The sequence below is a fragment of the Oncorhynchus keta genome, unplaced genomic scaffold, assembly GCF_023373465.1.
Source record: "Oncorhynchus keta strain PuntledgeMale-10-30-2019 unplaced genomic scaffold, Oket_V2 Un_contig_18901_pilon_pilon, whole genome shotgun sequence".
Lineage (NCBI taxonomy): Eukaryota > Metazoa > Chordata > Actinopteri > Salmoniformes > Salmonidae > Oncorhynchus > Oncorhynchus keta.
In genome coordinates, this window is record NW_026281169.1 from 2,720 (window position 1) to 21,550 (window position 18,831).

The 18,831-nt window shown below is 40.7% G+C and overlaps 1 long non-coding RNA gene across 1 annotated transcript; it reads right to left on the reverse strand.

Moving 5' to 3' along the window:
* Window positions 1-5,649: 5,649 nt before the first annotated feature.
* Window positions 5,650-16,289, reverse strand: LOC127920315 (uncharacterized). Its single transcript, XR_008105885.1, has 3 exons — window positions 16,201-16,289; window positions 14,132-14,163; window positions 5,650-5,679 (listed from the first exon to the last, which is right to left on the reverse strand). It is a non-coding gene; the product is annotated as an uncharacterized LOC127920315 (long non-coding RNA).
* Between the last annotated feature and the right edge of the window lie 2,542 nt (window positions 16,290-18,831).

An 18,831-nucleotide genomic window follows, 5' to 3' on the forward strand; every position in this document is an offset into this window, starting at 1 on the left:
CTACTGTCATTATATTACCCTGGTCTACCATCTACTGTCATTATATTACCCTGGTCTACCATCTACTGTCATTATATTACCCTGGTCTACCATCTACTGTCATTATATTACCCTGGTCTACCATCTACTGTCATTATATTACCCTGGTCTACCATCTACTGTCATTATATTACCCTGGTCTACCATCTACTGTCATTATATTACCCTGGTCTACCATCTACTGTCATTATATTACCCTGGTCTACCATCTACTGTCATTATATTACCCTGGTCTACCATCTACTGTCATTATATTACCCTGGTCTACCATCTACTGTCATTATATTACCCTGGTCTACCATCTACTGTCATTATATTAACCTGGTCTACCATCTACTGTCATTATATTATATTACCCTGGTCTACCTTTCTACTGTCATTATATTACCCTGGTCTACCATCTACTGTCATTATATTACCCTGGTCTACCATCTACTGTCATTATATTACCCTGGTCTACCATCTACTGTCATTATATTACCCTGGTCTACCATCTACTGTCATTATATTACCCTGGTCTACTTTCTACTGTCATTATATTACCCTGGTCTACCATCTACTGTCATTATATTACCCTGGTCTACCATCTACTGTCATTATATTACCCTGGTCTACCATCTACTGTCATTATATTACCCTGGTCTACCATCTACTGTCATTATATTACCCTGGTCTACCATCTACTGTCATTATATTACCCTGGTCTACCATCTACTGTCATTATATTAACCTGGTCTACCATCTACTGTCATTATATTACCCTGGTCTACCATCTACTGTCATTATATTACCCTGGTCTACCATCTACTGTCATTATATTACCCTGGTCTACCATCTACTGTCTACTGTCATTATCATTTATTACCCTGGTCTACCATCTACTGTCATTATATTACCCTGGTCTACCATCTACTGTCATTATATTACCCTGGTCTACCATCTACTGTCATTATATTACCCTGGTCTACCATCTACTGTCATTATATTACCCTGGTCTACCATCTACTGTCATTATATTACCCTGGTCTACCATCTACTGTCATTATATTACCCTGGTCTACCATCTACTGTCATTATATTACCCTGGTCTACCATCTACTGTCATTATATTACCCTGGTCTACCATCTACTGTCATTATATTACCCTGGTCTACCATCTACTGTCATTATATTACCCTGGTCTACCATCTACTGTCATTATATTACCCTGGTCTACCATCTACTGTCATTATATTACCCTGGTCTACCATCTACTGTCATTATATTACCCTGGTCTACCATCTACTGTCATTATATTACCCTGGTCTACCATCTACTGTCATTATATTACCCTGGTCTACCATCTACTGTCATTATATTACCCTGGTCTACCATCTACTGTCATTATATTACCCCTGGTCTACCATCTACTGTCATCTACTTATATTACCTGGTCTACCATCTACTGTCATTATATTACCCTGGTCTACCATCTACTGTCATTATATTACCCTGGTCTACCATCTACTGTCATTATATTACCCTGGTCTACCATCTACTGTCATTATATTACCCTGGTCTACCATCTACTGTCATTATATTACCCTGGTCTACCATCTACTGTCATTATATTACCCTGGTCTACCATCTACTGTCATTATATTACCCTGGTCTACCATCTACTGTCATTATATTACCCTGGTCTACCATCTACTGTCATTATATTACCCTGGTCTACCATCTACTGTCATTATATTACCCTGTCATTATCTACCCTGGTCTACTGTCATTATATTACCCTGGTCTACCATCTACTGTCATTATATTACCCTGGTCTACCATCTACTGTCATTATATTACCCTGGTCTACCATCTACTGTCATTATATTACCCTGGTCTACCATCTACTGTCATTATATTACCCTGGTCTACCATCTACTGTCATTATATTACCCTGGTCTACCATCTACTGTCATTATATTACCCTGGTCTACCATCTACTGTCATTATATTACCCTGGTCTACCATCTACTGTCATTATATTACCCTGGTCTACCATCTACTGTCATTATATTACCTGGTCTACCATCTACTGTCATTATATTACCCTGGTCTACCATCTACTGTCATTATATTAACCTGGTCTACCATCTACTGTCATTATATTACCCTGGTCTACCATCTACTGTCATTATATTACCCTGGTCTACCATCTACTGTCATTATATTACCCTGGTCTACCATCTACTGTCATTATATTACCCTGGTCTACCATCTACTGTCATTATATTACCCTGGTCTACCATCTACTGTCATTATATTACCCTGGTCTACCATCTACTGTCATTATATTACCCTGGTCTACCATCTACTGTCATTATATTACCCTGGTCTACCATCTACTGTCATTATATTACCCTGGTCTACCATCTACTGTCATTATATTACCCTGGTCTACCATCTACTGTCATTATATTACCCTGGTCTACCATCTACTGTCATTATATTACCCTGGTCTACCATCTACTGTCATTATATTACCCTGGTCTACCATCTACTGTCATTATATTAACCCTGGTCTACCATCTACTGTCATTATATTACCCTGGTCTACTGTCATTTCTACTGTCATTATATTACCTGGTCTACCATCTACTGTCATTATATTACCCTGGTCTACCATCTACTGTCATTATATTACCCTGGTCTACCATCTACTGTCATTATATTACCCTGGTCTACCATCTACTGTCATTATATTACCCTTCCCTGGTCTACCATCTACTGTCATTATATTACCCTGGTCTACCATCTACTGTCATTATATTACCCTGGTCTACCATCTACTGTCATTATATTACCCTGGTCTACCATCTACTGTCATTATATTACCCTGGTCTACCATCTACTGTCATTATATTACCCTGGTCTACCATCTACTGTCATTATATTACCCTGGTCTACCATCTACTGTCATTATATTACCCTGGTCTACCATCTACTGTCATTATATTACCCTGTCTACCATCTACTGTCTACCATCTACTGTCATTATATTACCCTGGTCTACCATCTACTGTCATTATATTACCCTGGTCTACCATCTACTGTCATTATATTACCCTGGTCTACCATCTACTGTCATTATATTACCTGGTCTACCATCTACTGTCATTATATTACCCTGGTCTACCTTCTACTGTCATTATATTACCCTGGTCTACCATCTACTGTCATTATATTACCCTGGTCTACCATCTACTGTCATTATATTACCCTGGTCTACCTTCTACTGTCATTATATTACCTGGTCTACCATCTACTGTCATTATATTACCCTGGTCTACCATCTACTGTCATTATATTACCCTGGTCTACCATCTACTGTCATTATATTACCCTGGTCTACCATCTACTGTCATTATATTACCCTGGTCTACCATCTACTGTCATTATATTACCCTGGTCTACCATCTACTGTCATTATATTACCCTGGTCTACCATCTACTGTCATTATATTACCCTGGTCTACCATCTACTGTCATTATATTACCCTGGTCTACCATCTACTGTCATTATATTACCCTGGTCTACCATCTACTGTCATTATATTATCTACCTGGTCTATCTACCATCTACTGTCATTATATTACCCTGGTCTACCATCTACTGTCATTATATTACCCTGGTCTACCATCTACTGTCATTATATTACCCTGGTCTACTTTCTACTGTCATTATATTACCCTGGTCTACCATCTACTGTCATTATATTACCCTGGTCTACCATCTACTGTCATTATATTACCCTGGTCTACCATCTACTGTCATTATATTACCCTGGTCTACCATCTACTGTCATTATATTACCCTGGTCTACCATCTACTGTCATTATATTACCCTGGTCTACCATCTACTGTCATTATATTACCCTGGTCTACCATCTACTGTCATTATATTACCCTGGTCTACCATCTACTGTCATTATATTACCCTGGTCTACCATCTACTGTCATTATATTACCCTGGTCTACCATCTACTGTCATTATATTACCCTGGTCTACCATCTACTGTCATTATATTACCCTGGTCTACCATCTACTGTCATTATATTACCCTGGTCTACCATCTACTGTCATTATATTACCCTGGTCTACCATCTACTGTCATTATATTACCCTGGTCTACCATCTACTGTCATTATATTACCCTGGTCTACCTTTCTACTGTCATTATATTACCCTGGTCTACCATCTACTGTCATTATACCCTTACTGTCATTATATTACCCTGGTCTATTCTACCATCTACTGTCATTATATTACCCTGGTCTACCATCTACTGTCATTATATTACCCTGGTCTACCATCTACTGTCATTATATTACCCTGGTCTACCATCTACTGTCATTATATTACCCTGGTCTACCATCTACTGTCATTATATTACCCTGGTCTACCATCTACTGTCATTATATTACCCTGGTCTACCATCTACTGTCATTATATTACCCTGGTCTACCATCTACTGTCATTATATTAACCTGGTCTACCATCTACTGTCATTATATTACCCTGGTCTACCATCTACTGTCATTATATTACCCTGGTCTACCATCTACTGTCATTATATTACCCTGGTCTACCATCTACTGTCATTATCTTAACCTGGTCTACCATCTACTGTCATTATATTAACCTGGTCTACCATCTACTGTCATTATATTACCCTGGTCTACCTTCTACTGTCATTATCTTAACCTGGTCTACCATCTACTGTCATTATATTACCATGGTCTACCATCTACTGTCATTATATTACCCTGGTCTACCATCTACTGTCATTATATTACCCTGGTCTACCATCTACTGTCATTCTATTACCCTGGTCTACCATCTACTGTCATTATATTACCCTGGTCTACCATCTACTGTCATTATATTACCCTGGTCTACCATCTACTGTCATTATATTACCCTGGTCTACCATCTACTGTCATTATATTACCCTGGTCTACCATCTACTGTCATTATATTACCCTGGTCTACCATCTACTGTCATTATATTACCCTGGTCTACCATCTACTGTCATTATATTACCCTGGTCTACCATCTACTGTCATTATATTACCCTGGTCTACCATCTACTGTCATTATATTACCCTGGTCTACCATCTGCTTTCATTATAATACCCTGGTACACCATCTACTTTCATTATATTACCCTGGTCTAAACTCTACTGTCATTATATTACCCTGGTCTACCATCTACTGTCATTATATTACCCTGGTCTACCCTCTACTGTCATTATATTACCCTGGTCTACCATCTACTGTCATTATATTACCCTGGTCTACTTTCTACTGTCATTATATTACCCTGGTCTACCATCTACTGTCATTATATTACCCTGGTCTACCATCCACTGTCATTATATTACCCTGGTCTACCATCTACTGTCATTATATTACCCTGGTCTACCATCTACTGTCATTATATTACCCTGGTCTACCATCTACTGTCATTATATTAACCTGGTCTACCATCTACTGTCAATTATATTACCTGGTCTACCATCTACTGTCAATCTATTAACCTGGTCTACCATCTACTGTCATTATATTACCCTGGTCTACCTTCTACTGTCATTATCTTAACTTGGTCTACCATCTACTGTCATTATATTAACTTGGTCTACCATCTACTGTCATTATATTACCCTGGTCTACCTTCTACTGTCATTATCTTCACCTGGTCTACCATCTACTGTCATTATATTACCCTGGTCTACCATCTACTGTCATTATATTACCCTGGTCTACCCTCTACTGTCATTATATTACCCTGGTCTACCATCTACTGTCATTATATTACCCTGGTCTACCATCTACTGTGATTATATTACCCTGGTCTACCATCTACTGTCATTATATTACCCTGGTCTACCATCTACTGTCATTATATTAACCTGGTCTACCATCTACTGTCATTATATTACCCTGGTCTACCATCTACTGTGCTAAAAAAAAAACCTGGATAACACTCGCCAGCCCAGCTTCCCTGCCCATCCACCGCTGCCCCCTGGACACTGATTTCTTGGCTACATCTACTGTCACGCTGGACTGTCCATTAATCACGGTCCCCATTCTGCTTGTTTGTTTATCTGTCGGCCCAGTTGCCTAGTCAACGCCATTTTACCTGCTGTTTGTTGTGCTAGCTGATTAGCCTCGCCTACTGTTTTTAGCTAGCTTTCCCAATTGTCACCTGTGATTACTGTATGCCTCGCTGTATGTCTCTCCCAAATGTCAATATGCCTTGTATACTGTTGTTCAGGTTAGTTATCATTGTTTTAGTTCACAATGGAGCCCCTAGATCCACTCTGCATACCCCTGTTACCTCCTTTGTCCCACCCCCACACATGCGGTGACCTCACCCATTACAACCAGCATGTCCAGAGATACAACCTCTCTCATCATCACCCAGTGCCTGGGCTTACCTCCTGTACCCGCACCCCACCATACCCCTGTCTGCGCATTATGCCCTGAATATATTCTACCATGCCCAGAAACCTGCTCCTCTTATCCTCTGCCCCCAACGCTCTAGGCGACCAGTTTTGATAGCCTTTAGCCGCACCCTCATACTACTCCTTCTCTGTTCCGCGGGTGATGTGGAGGTAAACCCAGGCCCTGCATGCCCCCAGGTACCCTCATTTGTTGACTTCTGTGATCGAAAAAGTCTTGGTTTTATGCATGTCAACATCAGAAGCCTCCTCCCTAAGTTTGTTTTACTCACTGCTTTAGCACACTCTGCTAACCCTGATGTCCTTGCCGTGTCTGAATCCTGGCTCAGGAAGGCCACCAAAAATTCAGAGATTTCCATACCCAACTATAACATCTTCCGTCAAGATAGAACTGCCAAAGGGGCGGAGTCGCAGTCTACTGCAGAGATAGCCTGCAAAGTAATGTCATACTTTCCAGGTCCATACCCAAACAGTTTGAACTACTAATTTTGAAAATTACTCTCTCCAGAAACAAGTCTATCACTGTTGCCGCCTGCTACCGACCCCGTCAGCTCCCAGCTGCGCCCTGGACACCATTTGTGAATTGATCGCCCCTCATCTAGCTTCAGAGTTTGTTCTGTTAGGTGACCTAAACTGGGATATGCTTAACACCCCGGCAGTCCTACAATCTAAGCTAGATGCCCTCAATCTCACTCAAATCATCAAGGAACCCACCAGGTACAACCCTAACTCTGTAAACAAGGGCACCCTCATAGACGTCATCCTGACCAACTGGCCCTCCAAATATACCTCCGCTGTCTTCAACCAGGATCTCAGCGATCACTGCCTCATCGCCTGTATCCGCCACGGAGCCGCAGTCAAACGACCACCCCTCATCACTGTCAAACGCTCCCTAAAACACTTCTGTGAGCAGGCCTTTCTAATCGACCTGGCCCGTGTATCCTGGAAGGACATTGACCTCATCCGTCAGTTGAGGATGCCTGGTCATTCTTTAAAAGTAACTTCCTCACCATTTTAGATAAGCATGCTCCGTTCAAAAAATGCAGAACCAAGAACAGATACAGCCCTTGGTTCACTCCAGACCTGACTGCCCTCGACCAGCACAAAAACATCCTGTGGCGGACTGCAATAGCATCGAATAGCCCCCGTGATATGCAACTGTTCAGGGAAGTCAGGAACCAATACACGCAGTCAGTCAGGAAAGCTAAGGCCAGCTTCTTCAGGCAGAAGTTTGCATCCTGTAACTCCAACTCCAAAAGTTCTGGGACACTGTGAAGTCCATGGAGAACAAGAGCACCTCCTCCCAGCTGCCCACTGCACTGAGGCTAGGAAACACGGTCTCCACCGATAAATCCATGATTATCGAAAACTTCAATAAGCACTTCTCAACGGCTGGCCATGCCTTCCGCCTGGCTACTCAACCTCGGCCAACAGCTCCGCCCCCCCGTGTTCCTCACCCAAGCCTCTCCAGGTTCTCCTTTACCCAAATCCAGATAGCAGATGTTCTGAAAGAGCTGCAAAACCTGGACCCTACAAATCAGCTGGGCTTGATAATCTGGACCCGCTATTTCTGAAACTATCTGCCGCCATTGTCGCAACCCCTATTACCAGCCTGTTCAACCTCTCTTTCATATCGTCTGAGATCCCCAAGGATTGGAAAGCTGCCGCAGTCATCCCCCTCTTCAAAGGGGAGACACCCTGGACCCAAACTGCTATAGACCTATATCCATCCTGCCCTGCCTATCTAAGGTCTTTGAAAGCCAAGTCAACAAACAGGTCACTGACCATCTCGAATCCCACCGTACCTTCTCCGCTGTGCAATCTGGTTTCGAGTCCGGTCACGGGTGCACCTCAGCCACACTCAAGGTACTAAATGATATCATAACCGCCATCGATAAAAGACAGTACTGTGCAGCCGTCTTCATCGACCTCGCCAAGGCTTTCGACTCTGTCAATCACCAAATTCTTATCGGCAGACTCAACAGCCTCGGTTTTCGGATGACTGCCTTGCCTGGTTCACCAATTACTTTGCAGACAGAGTTCAGTGTGTCAAATCGGAGGGCATGCTACCCGGTCCTCTGGCAGTCTCTATGGGGTGCCACAGGGTTCAATTCTCGGGCCGACTCTTTTCTCTGTATATATCAATGATGTTGCTCTTGCTGCGGGCGATTCCCTGATCCACCTCTACTGCAGACGACACCATTCTATATACTTTCGGCCCGTCATTGGACACTGTGCTACCAACCTCAAACGAGCTTCAATGCCATACAGCACTCCTTCCGTGGCCTCCAACTGCTCCTAAACGCGAGTAAAACCAAATGCATGCTTTTCAACCGATCGCTGCCTGCACCCGCATGCCCGACTAGCATCACCACCCTGGATGGTTCCAACCTTGAATATGTGGACATCTATAAGTACCTAGGTGTCTGGCTAGACTGCAAACTCTCCTTCCAGACTCACATCAAACATCTCCAATCAAAATCAAATCCAGAGTCGGCTTTCTATTCGCAACAAAGCCTCCTTCACTCACGCTGCCAAGCTTACCCTAGTAAAACTGACTATCCTACCGATCCTCGACTTCGGCGATGTCATCTACAAAATGGCTTCCAACACTCTACTCAGCAAACTGGATGCAGTCTATCACAGTGCCATCCGTTTTGTCACTAAAGCACCTTATACCACCCACCACTGCGACTTGTATGCTCTAGTCGGCTGGCCCTCACTACATATTATCCTGGTCGCCAGACCCACTGGCTCAGGTCATCTACAAGTCCATGCTAGGTAAAGCTCCGCCTTATCTCAGTTCACTGGTCACGATGGCATATTACCCATCTAACAGCTACGCGCTCCAGCAGGTGTATCTCACTGATCATCCCCTAAAGCCAACACCTCATTTGGCCGCCTTTCGTTCCAGTACTCTGCTGCCTGTGACTGTCATTATAACAATTCAAAAATGCTGAAGTTGGAGATTTTATCTCCCTCACCAACTTCAAACATCAGCTATCCCTGCAGCTAACCGATCTGCAGCTGTACATAGTCTATGGTAAATAGCTCACCTTTTTCACCTACCTCATTCCCATACTGTTTTTATACTGTTTTTATTTATTTACTTTTCTGCTCTTTTACACCAATATCTCTACCTGTACATGCCCATCTGATCATTTATCACCAGTGTTAATCTGCAAAATTGTATTACGCCTACCTCCTCATGCCTTTTGCACACATTGTATATAGACTGCCCATTTTTTTCTACTGTGTTATTGACTTGCTAAATTGTTTACTCCATGTGTAACTCTATATTGTCTGTTCACACTGCTATGCTTTATCTTGGCCAGGTCGCATGCAAATGAGAACTGTTCTCAACTAGCCTACCTGGTTAAATAAAGGTGAAATAAAAAAAATAAAAAAATTAAATTAACCTGGTCTACCATCTACTGTCATTATATTACCCTGGTCTACCATCTACTGTCATTATATTACCCTGGTCTACCATCTACTGTCATTATATTACCCTGGTCTACCATCTACTGTCATTATATTACCCTGGTCTACCATCTACTGTCATTATATTACCCTGGTCTACCATCTACTGTCATTATATTACCCTGGTCTACCATCTACTGTCATTATATTACCCTGGTCTACCATCTACTGTCATTATATTACCCTGGTCTACCATCTACTGTCATTATATTACCCTGGTCTACCATCTACTGTCATTATATTACCCTGGTCTACCATCTACTGTCATTATATTACCCTGGTCTACCATCTACTGTCAATATATTACCCTGGTCTACCATCTACTGTCATTATATTACCCTGGTCTACCATCTACTGTCATTATATTACCCTGGTCTACCATCTACTGTCATTATATTACCCTGGTCTACCATCTACTGTCATTATATTACCCTGGTCTACCATCTACTGTCATTATATTACCCTGGTCTACCATCTACTGTCATTATATTACCCTGGTCTACCATCTACTGTCATTATATTACCCTGGTCTACCATCTACTGTCATTATATTAACCTGGTCTACCATCTACTGTCATTATATTACCCTGGTCTACCATCTACTGTCATTATATTACCCTGGTCTACCATCTACTGTCATTATATTACCCTGGTCTACCATCTACTGTCATTATATTACCCTGGTCTACCATCTACTGTCATTATATTACCCTGGTCTACCATCTACTGTCATTATATTACCCTGGTCTACCATTCTACTGTCATTATATTACCCTGGTCTACCATCTACTGTCATTATATTACCCTGGTCTACCATCTACTGTCATTATATTACCCTGGTCTACCATCTACTGTCATTATATTACCTGGTCTACCTTCTACTGTCATTATATTACCCTGGTCTACCATCTACTGTCATTATATTACCCTGGTCTACCATCTACTGTCATTATATTACCCTGGTCTACCATCTACTGTCATTATATTACCTGGTCTACCATCTACTGTCATTATATTACCCTGGTCTACCATCTACTGTCATTATATTACCCTGGTCTCTCTACTGTCATTATATTACCCTGGTCTACCATCTACTGTCATTATATTTCCCTGGTCTACCATCTACTGTCATTATATTAACCTGGTCTACCATCTACTGTCATTATATTACCTGGTCTACCATCTGCTGTCATTATATTACCCTGGTCTACCATCTACTGTCATTATATTACCCTGGTCTACCATCTACTGTCATTATATTACCCTGGTCTACCATCTACTGTCATTATATTACCCTGGTCTACCATCTACTGTCATTATATTACCCTGGTCTACCATCTACTGTCATTATATTACCCTGGTCTACCATCTACTGTCATTATATTACCCTGGTCTACCATCTACTGTCATTATATTACCCTGGTCTACCATCTACTGTCATTATATTACCCTGGTCTACCATCTACTGTCATTTATATTACCCTGGTCTACCATCTACTGTCATTATATTACCCTGGTTACCATCTACTGTCATTATATTACCTGGTCTACCATCTACTGTCATTATATTACCCTGGTCTACCATCTACTGTCATTATATTACCCTGGTCTACCATCTACTGTCATTATATTACCCTGGTCTACCATCTACTGTCATTATATTACCCTGGTCTACCATCTACTGTCATTATATTACCCTGGTCTACCATCTACTGTCATTATATTACCCTGGTCTACCATCTACTGTCATTATATTACCCTGGTCTACCATCTACTGTCATTATATTGCCCTGGTCTACCATCTACTGTCATTATATTACCCTGGTCTACCATCTACTGTCATTATATTACCCTGGTCTACCATCTACTGTCATTATATTACCCTGGTCTACCATCTACTGTCATTATATTCTACCTTCTGGTCTACCATCTACTGTCATTATATTACCCTGGTCTACCATCTACTGTCATTATATTACCCTGGTCTACCATCTACTGTCATTATATTACCCTGGTCTACCATCTACTGTCATTATATTACCCTGGTCTACCATCTACTGTCATTATATTACCCTGGTCTACCTCTACTGTCATTATATTACCTGGTCTACCATCTACTGTCATTATATTACCCTGGTCTACCATCTACTGTCATTATATTACCTGGTCTACCATCTACTGTCATTATATTACCCTGGTCTACCATCTACTGTCATTATATTACCCTGGTCTACCATCTACTGTCATTATATTACCCTGGTCTACCATCTACTGTCATTATATTACCTGGTCTACCATCTACTGTCATTATATTACCCTGGTCTACCATCTACTGTCATTATATTACCCTGGTCTACCATCTACTGTCATTATATTACCCTGGTCTACCATCTACTGTCATTATATTACCCTGGTCTACCATCTACTGTCATTATATTACCCTGGTCTACCATCTACTGTCATTATATTACCCTGGTCTACCATCTACTGTCATTATATTACCCTGGTCTACCATCTACTGTCATTATATTACCCTGGTCTACCATCTACTGTCATTATATTACCCTGGTCTACTATTCTACTGTCATTATATTACCCTGGTCTACCATCTACTGTCATTATATTACCCTGGTCTACCATCTACTGTCATTATATTACCTGGTCTACCATCTACTGTCATTATATTACCCTGGTCTACCATCTACTGTCATTATATTACCCTGGTCTACCATCTACTGTCATTATATTACCCTGGTCTACCATCTACTGTCATCATTCTATTACCCTGGTCTACCATCTACTGTCATTATATTACCCTGGTCTACCATCTACTGTCATTATATTACCCTGGTCTACCCTCTACTGTCATTATATTACCCTGGTCTACCATCTACTGTCATTATATTACCCTGGTCTACCATCTACTGTCATTATATTACCCTGGTCTACCATCTACTGTCATTATATTACCCTGGTCTACCATCTACTGTCATTATATTACCCTGGTCTACCATCTACTGTCATTATATTACCCTGGTCTACCATCTACTGTCATTATATTACCCTGGTCTACCATCTACTGTCATTATATTACCCTGGTCTACCATCTACTGTCATTATATTACCCTGGTCTACCATCTACTGTCATTATATTACCCTGGTCTACCATCTACTGTCATTATATTAACCTGGTCTACCATCTACTGTCATTATATTACCCTGGTCTACCATCTACTGTCATTATATTACCCTGGTCTACCATCTACTGTCATTATATTACCCTGGTCTACCATCTACTGTCATTATATTACCCTGGTCTACCATCTACTGTCATTATATTACCCTGGTCTACCATCTACTGTCATTATATTACCCTGGTCTACCATCTACTGTCATTATATTACCCTGGTCTACCATCTACTGTCATTATATTACCCTGGTCTACCATCTACTGTCATTATATTACCCTGGTCTACCATCTACTGTCATTATATTACCCTGGTCTACCATCTACTGTCATTATATTACCCTGGTCTCATCTACTGTCATTATATTACCCTGGTCTACCATCTACTGTCATTATATTACCCTGGTCTACCATCTACTGTCATTATATTACCCTGGTCTACCCTCTACTGTCATTATATTACCCTGGTCTACCATCTACTGTCATTATATTACCCTGGTCTACCATCTACTGTCATTTATATTACCCTGGTCTACCATCTACTGTCATTATATTACCCTGGTCTACCATCTACTGTCATTATATTACCCTGGTCTACCATCTACTGTCATTATATTACCCTGGTCTACCATCTACTGTCATTATATTACCCTGGTCTACCATCTACTGTCATTATATTACCCTGGTCTACCATCTACTGTCATTATATTACCCTGGTCTACCATCTACTGTCATTATATTACCCTGGTCTCTACTGTCATTATATTACACTGGTCTACCATCTACTGTCATTATATTCCCCTGGTCTCTACTGTCATTATATTACACTGGTCTACCATCTACTGTCATTATATTCCCCTGGTCTACCATCTACTATCATTATATTACCCTGGTCTACCATCTACTGTCATTATATTACCCTGGTCTACCATCTACTGTCATTATCTTAACCTGGTCTACCATCTACTGTCATTATATTACCCTGGTCTACCACCTACTGTCATTATATTACCCTGGTCTACCATCTACTGTCATTATCTTAACCTGGTCTACCATCTACTGTCATTATATTACCCTGGTCTACCATCTACTGTCATTATATTACCCTGGTCTACCATCTACTGTCATTATATTACCCTGGTCTACCATCTACTGTCATTATATTACCCTGGTCTCTACTGTCATTATATTACCCTGGTCTACCATCTACTGTCATTATATTACCCTGGTCATCTACTGTCATTATATTACCCTGGTCTACCATCTACTGTCATTATATTACCCTGGTGTACCATCTACTGTCATTATATTATCCTGGTGTACCATCTACTGTCATTATATTACCCTGGTCTACCATCTACTGTCATTATATTACCCTGGTCTACCATCTACTGTCATTATATTACCCTGGTCTACCATCTACTGTCATTATATTACCCTGGTCTACCATCTACTGTCATTATATTACCCTGGTCTACCATCTACTGTCATTATATTACCCTGGTCTACCCTCTACTGTCATTATATTACCCTGGTCTACCATCTACTGTCATTATATTACCCTGGTCTACCATCTACTGTCATTATATTACCCTGGTCTACCATCTACTGTCATTATATTACCCTGGTCTACCATCTACTGTCATTATATTACCCTGGTCTACCATCTACTGTCATTATATTACCCTGGTCTACCATCTACTGTCATTATATTATATTACCCTGGTCTACCATCTACTGTCATTATATTACCCTGGTCTACCATCTACTGTCATTATATTACCCTGGTCTACCATCTACTGTCATTATATTACCCTGGTCTACCATCCTGTCATTATATTACCCTGGTCTACCATCTACTGTCATTATATTACCCTGGTCTACCATCTACTGTCATTATATTACCCTGGTCTACCATCTACTGTCATTATATTACCCTGGTCTACCATCTACTGTCATTATATTACCCTGGTCTACCATCTACTGTCATTATATTACCCTGGTCTACCATCTACTGTCATTATATTACCCTGGTCTACCATCTACTGTCATTATATTACCCTGGTCTACTTTCTACTGTCATTATATTACCCTGGTCTACCATCTACTGTCATTATATTACCCTGGTCTACCATCTACTGTCATTATATTTCCCTGGTCCACCATCTACTGTCAATCTATTAACCTGGTCTACCATCTACTGTCAATCTATTAACCTGGTCTACCATCTACTGTCATTATATTACCCTGGTCTACCATCTACTGTCATTATATTTCCCTGGTCTACCATCTACTGTCCTTATATTAACCTGGTCTACCATCTACTGTCATTATATTACCCTGGTCTCCCCTCTACTGTCTAGGGAGTTTTTCCTAGCCACCGTCTTTTACACCTGCATTGTTTGCTGTTTGGGGTTTTAGGCTGGGTTTCTGTACAGCACTTTGAGATATCAGCTGATGTACGAAGGGCTATATAAATCAATTTGATTTGATTTGATTTTGATTTGATTATATTACCCTAGTCTACCATCTACTGTCATTATATTACCCTGGTCTACCATCTACTGTCATTATATTGTCATCATATCACCCTGGTCTCTACTGTCATTATATTACCCTGGTCTACCATCTACTGTCATTATATGTATTACCCTGGTCTCTACTGTCATTATATTACCCTGGTCTACCATCTACTGTCATTATATTTCCCTGGTCTACCATCTACTGTCATTATATTTCCCTGGTCTACCATCTACTGTCATTATATTAACCTGGTCTACCATCTACTGTCATTATATTAACCTAGTCTACCATCTACTGTCTTTATATTACCCTGGTCTACCATCAACTGTCATTCCACTACCCTGGTCTACCATCTACTGTAATTATATTACCCTGGTCTACCATCTACTGTAATTATATTACCCTGGTCTACCATCTACTGTCATTATATTTCCATGGTCTACCATCTACTGCCCTTATATTAACCTGGTCTACCATCTACTGTCATTATATTACCCTGGTCTACCATCTACTGTCATTATATTACCCTGGTCTACCATCTACTGTCATTCCACTACCCTGGTCTACCATCTACTGTCATTATATTACCCTGGTCTACCATCTACTGTCATTATATTACCCTGGTCTACCATCTACTGCATTTTATTACCCTGGTCTCTACTGTCATTATATTACCCTGGTCTACCATCTACTGTCATCATATCACCCTGGTCTCTACTGTCATTATATTACCCTGGTCTACCATCTACTGTCATTATATTACCCTGGTCTACCATCTACTGTCATTATATTACCCTGGTCTACCATCTACTGTCATCATATCACCCTGGTCTCTACTGTCATTATATTACCCTGGTCTACCATCTACTGTCATTATATTACCCTGGTCTACCATCTACTGTCATCATATCACCCTGGTCTCTACTGTCATTATATTACCCTGGTCTACCATCTACTGTCATTATATTACCCTGGTCTACCATCTACTGTCATCATATCACCCTGGTCTCTACTGTCATTATATTTCCCTGGTCTACCATCTACAGTCATTATATTAACCTGGTCTACCATCTACTGTCGTTATATTCCCCTGGTCTACCCTCTACTGTCAATATATTACCCTGGTCTACCATCTACTGTCATTATATTACCCTGGTCTACCATCTACAGTCATTATATTACCCTGGTGTACCATCTACTGTCATTATATTACCCTGGTGTACCATCTACTGTCATTATATTACCCTGGTGTACCATCTACTGTCATTATATTACCCTGGTCTACCATCTACTGTCATTATATTACCCTGGTCTACCATCTACTGTCATTATATTACCCTGGTCTACCATCTACTGTCATCATATCACCCTGGTCTCTACTGTCATTATATTACCCTGGTCTACCATCTACTGTCATTATATTACCCTGGTCTACCATCTACTGTCATCATATCACCCTGGTCTCTACTGTCATTATATTACCCTGGTCTACCATCTACTGTCATTATATTACCCTGGTCTACCATCTACTGTCATCATATCACCCTGGTCTCTACTGTCATTATATTTCCCTGGTCTACCATCTACAGTCATTATATTACCCTGGTGTACCATCTACTGTCATTATATTCCCTGGTCTACCTCTACTGTCATTATATTACCCTGGTCTACCATCTACTGTCATTATATTACCCTGGTCTACCATCTACTGTCATTATATTACCCTGGTGTACCATCTACTGTCATTATATTACCCTGGTGTACCATCTACTGTCATTATATTACCCTGGTCTACCATCTACTGTCATTATATTACCCTGGTCTACCATCTACTGTCATTATATTACCCTGGTCTACCATCTACTGTCATTATATTACCCTGGTCTACCATCTACTGTCATTATATTACCCTGGTCTACCATCTACTGTCATTATATTACCCTGGTCTACCATCTACTGTCATTATATTACCCTGGTCTACCATCTACTGTCATTATATTACCCTGGTCTACCATCTACTGTCATTATATTACCCTGGTCTACCATCTACTGTCATTATATTACCCTGGTCTACCATCTACTGTCATTATATTACCCTGGTCTACCATCTACTGTCATTATATTACCCTGGTCTACCATCTACTGTCATTATATTCCCCTGGTCTACCATCTACTGTCATTATATTACCCTGGTCTACCATCTACTGTCATTATATTACCCTGGTCTACCATCTACTGTCATTATATTACCCTGGTCTACCATCTACTGTCATTATATTACCCTGGTCTACCATCTACTGTCATTATATTCCCCTGGTCTACCATCTACTGTCATTATATTCCCCTGGTCTACCATCTACTGTCATTATATTACCCTGGTCTACCATCTACTGTCATTATATTACCCTGGTCTACCATCTACTGTCATTATATTACCCTGGTCTACCACCTACTGTCATTATATTACCCTGGTCTACCATCTACTGTCATTATATTACCCTGGTCTACCATCTACTGTCATTATATTACCCTGGTCTACCATCTACTGTCATTATATTACCCTGGTCTACCATCTACTGTCATTATATTACCCTGGTCTACCATCTACTGTCATTATATTACCCTGGTCTACCATCTACTGTCATTTCATTACCCTGGTCTCTACTGTCATTATATTACCCTGGTCTACCATCTACTGTCATCATATCACCCTGGTCTCTACTGTCATTATATTACCCTGGTCTACCATCTACTGTCATTATATTACCCTGGTCTACCATCTACTGTCATTATATTACCCTGGTGTACCATCTACTGTCATTATATTATCCTGGTGTACCATCTACTGTCATTATATTACCCTGGTGTACCATCTACTGTCATTATATTACCCTGGTCTACCATCTACTGTCATTATATTACCCTGGTCTACCATCTACTGTCATTCCACTACCCTGGTCTACCATCTACTGTCATTATATTACCCTGGTCTCTACTGTCATTATATTACACTGGTCTACCATCTACTGTCATTATATTCCCCTGGTCTACCATCTACTGTCATTATATTCCCCTGGTCTACCATCTACTGTCATT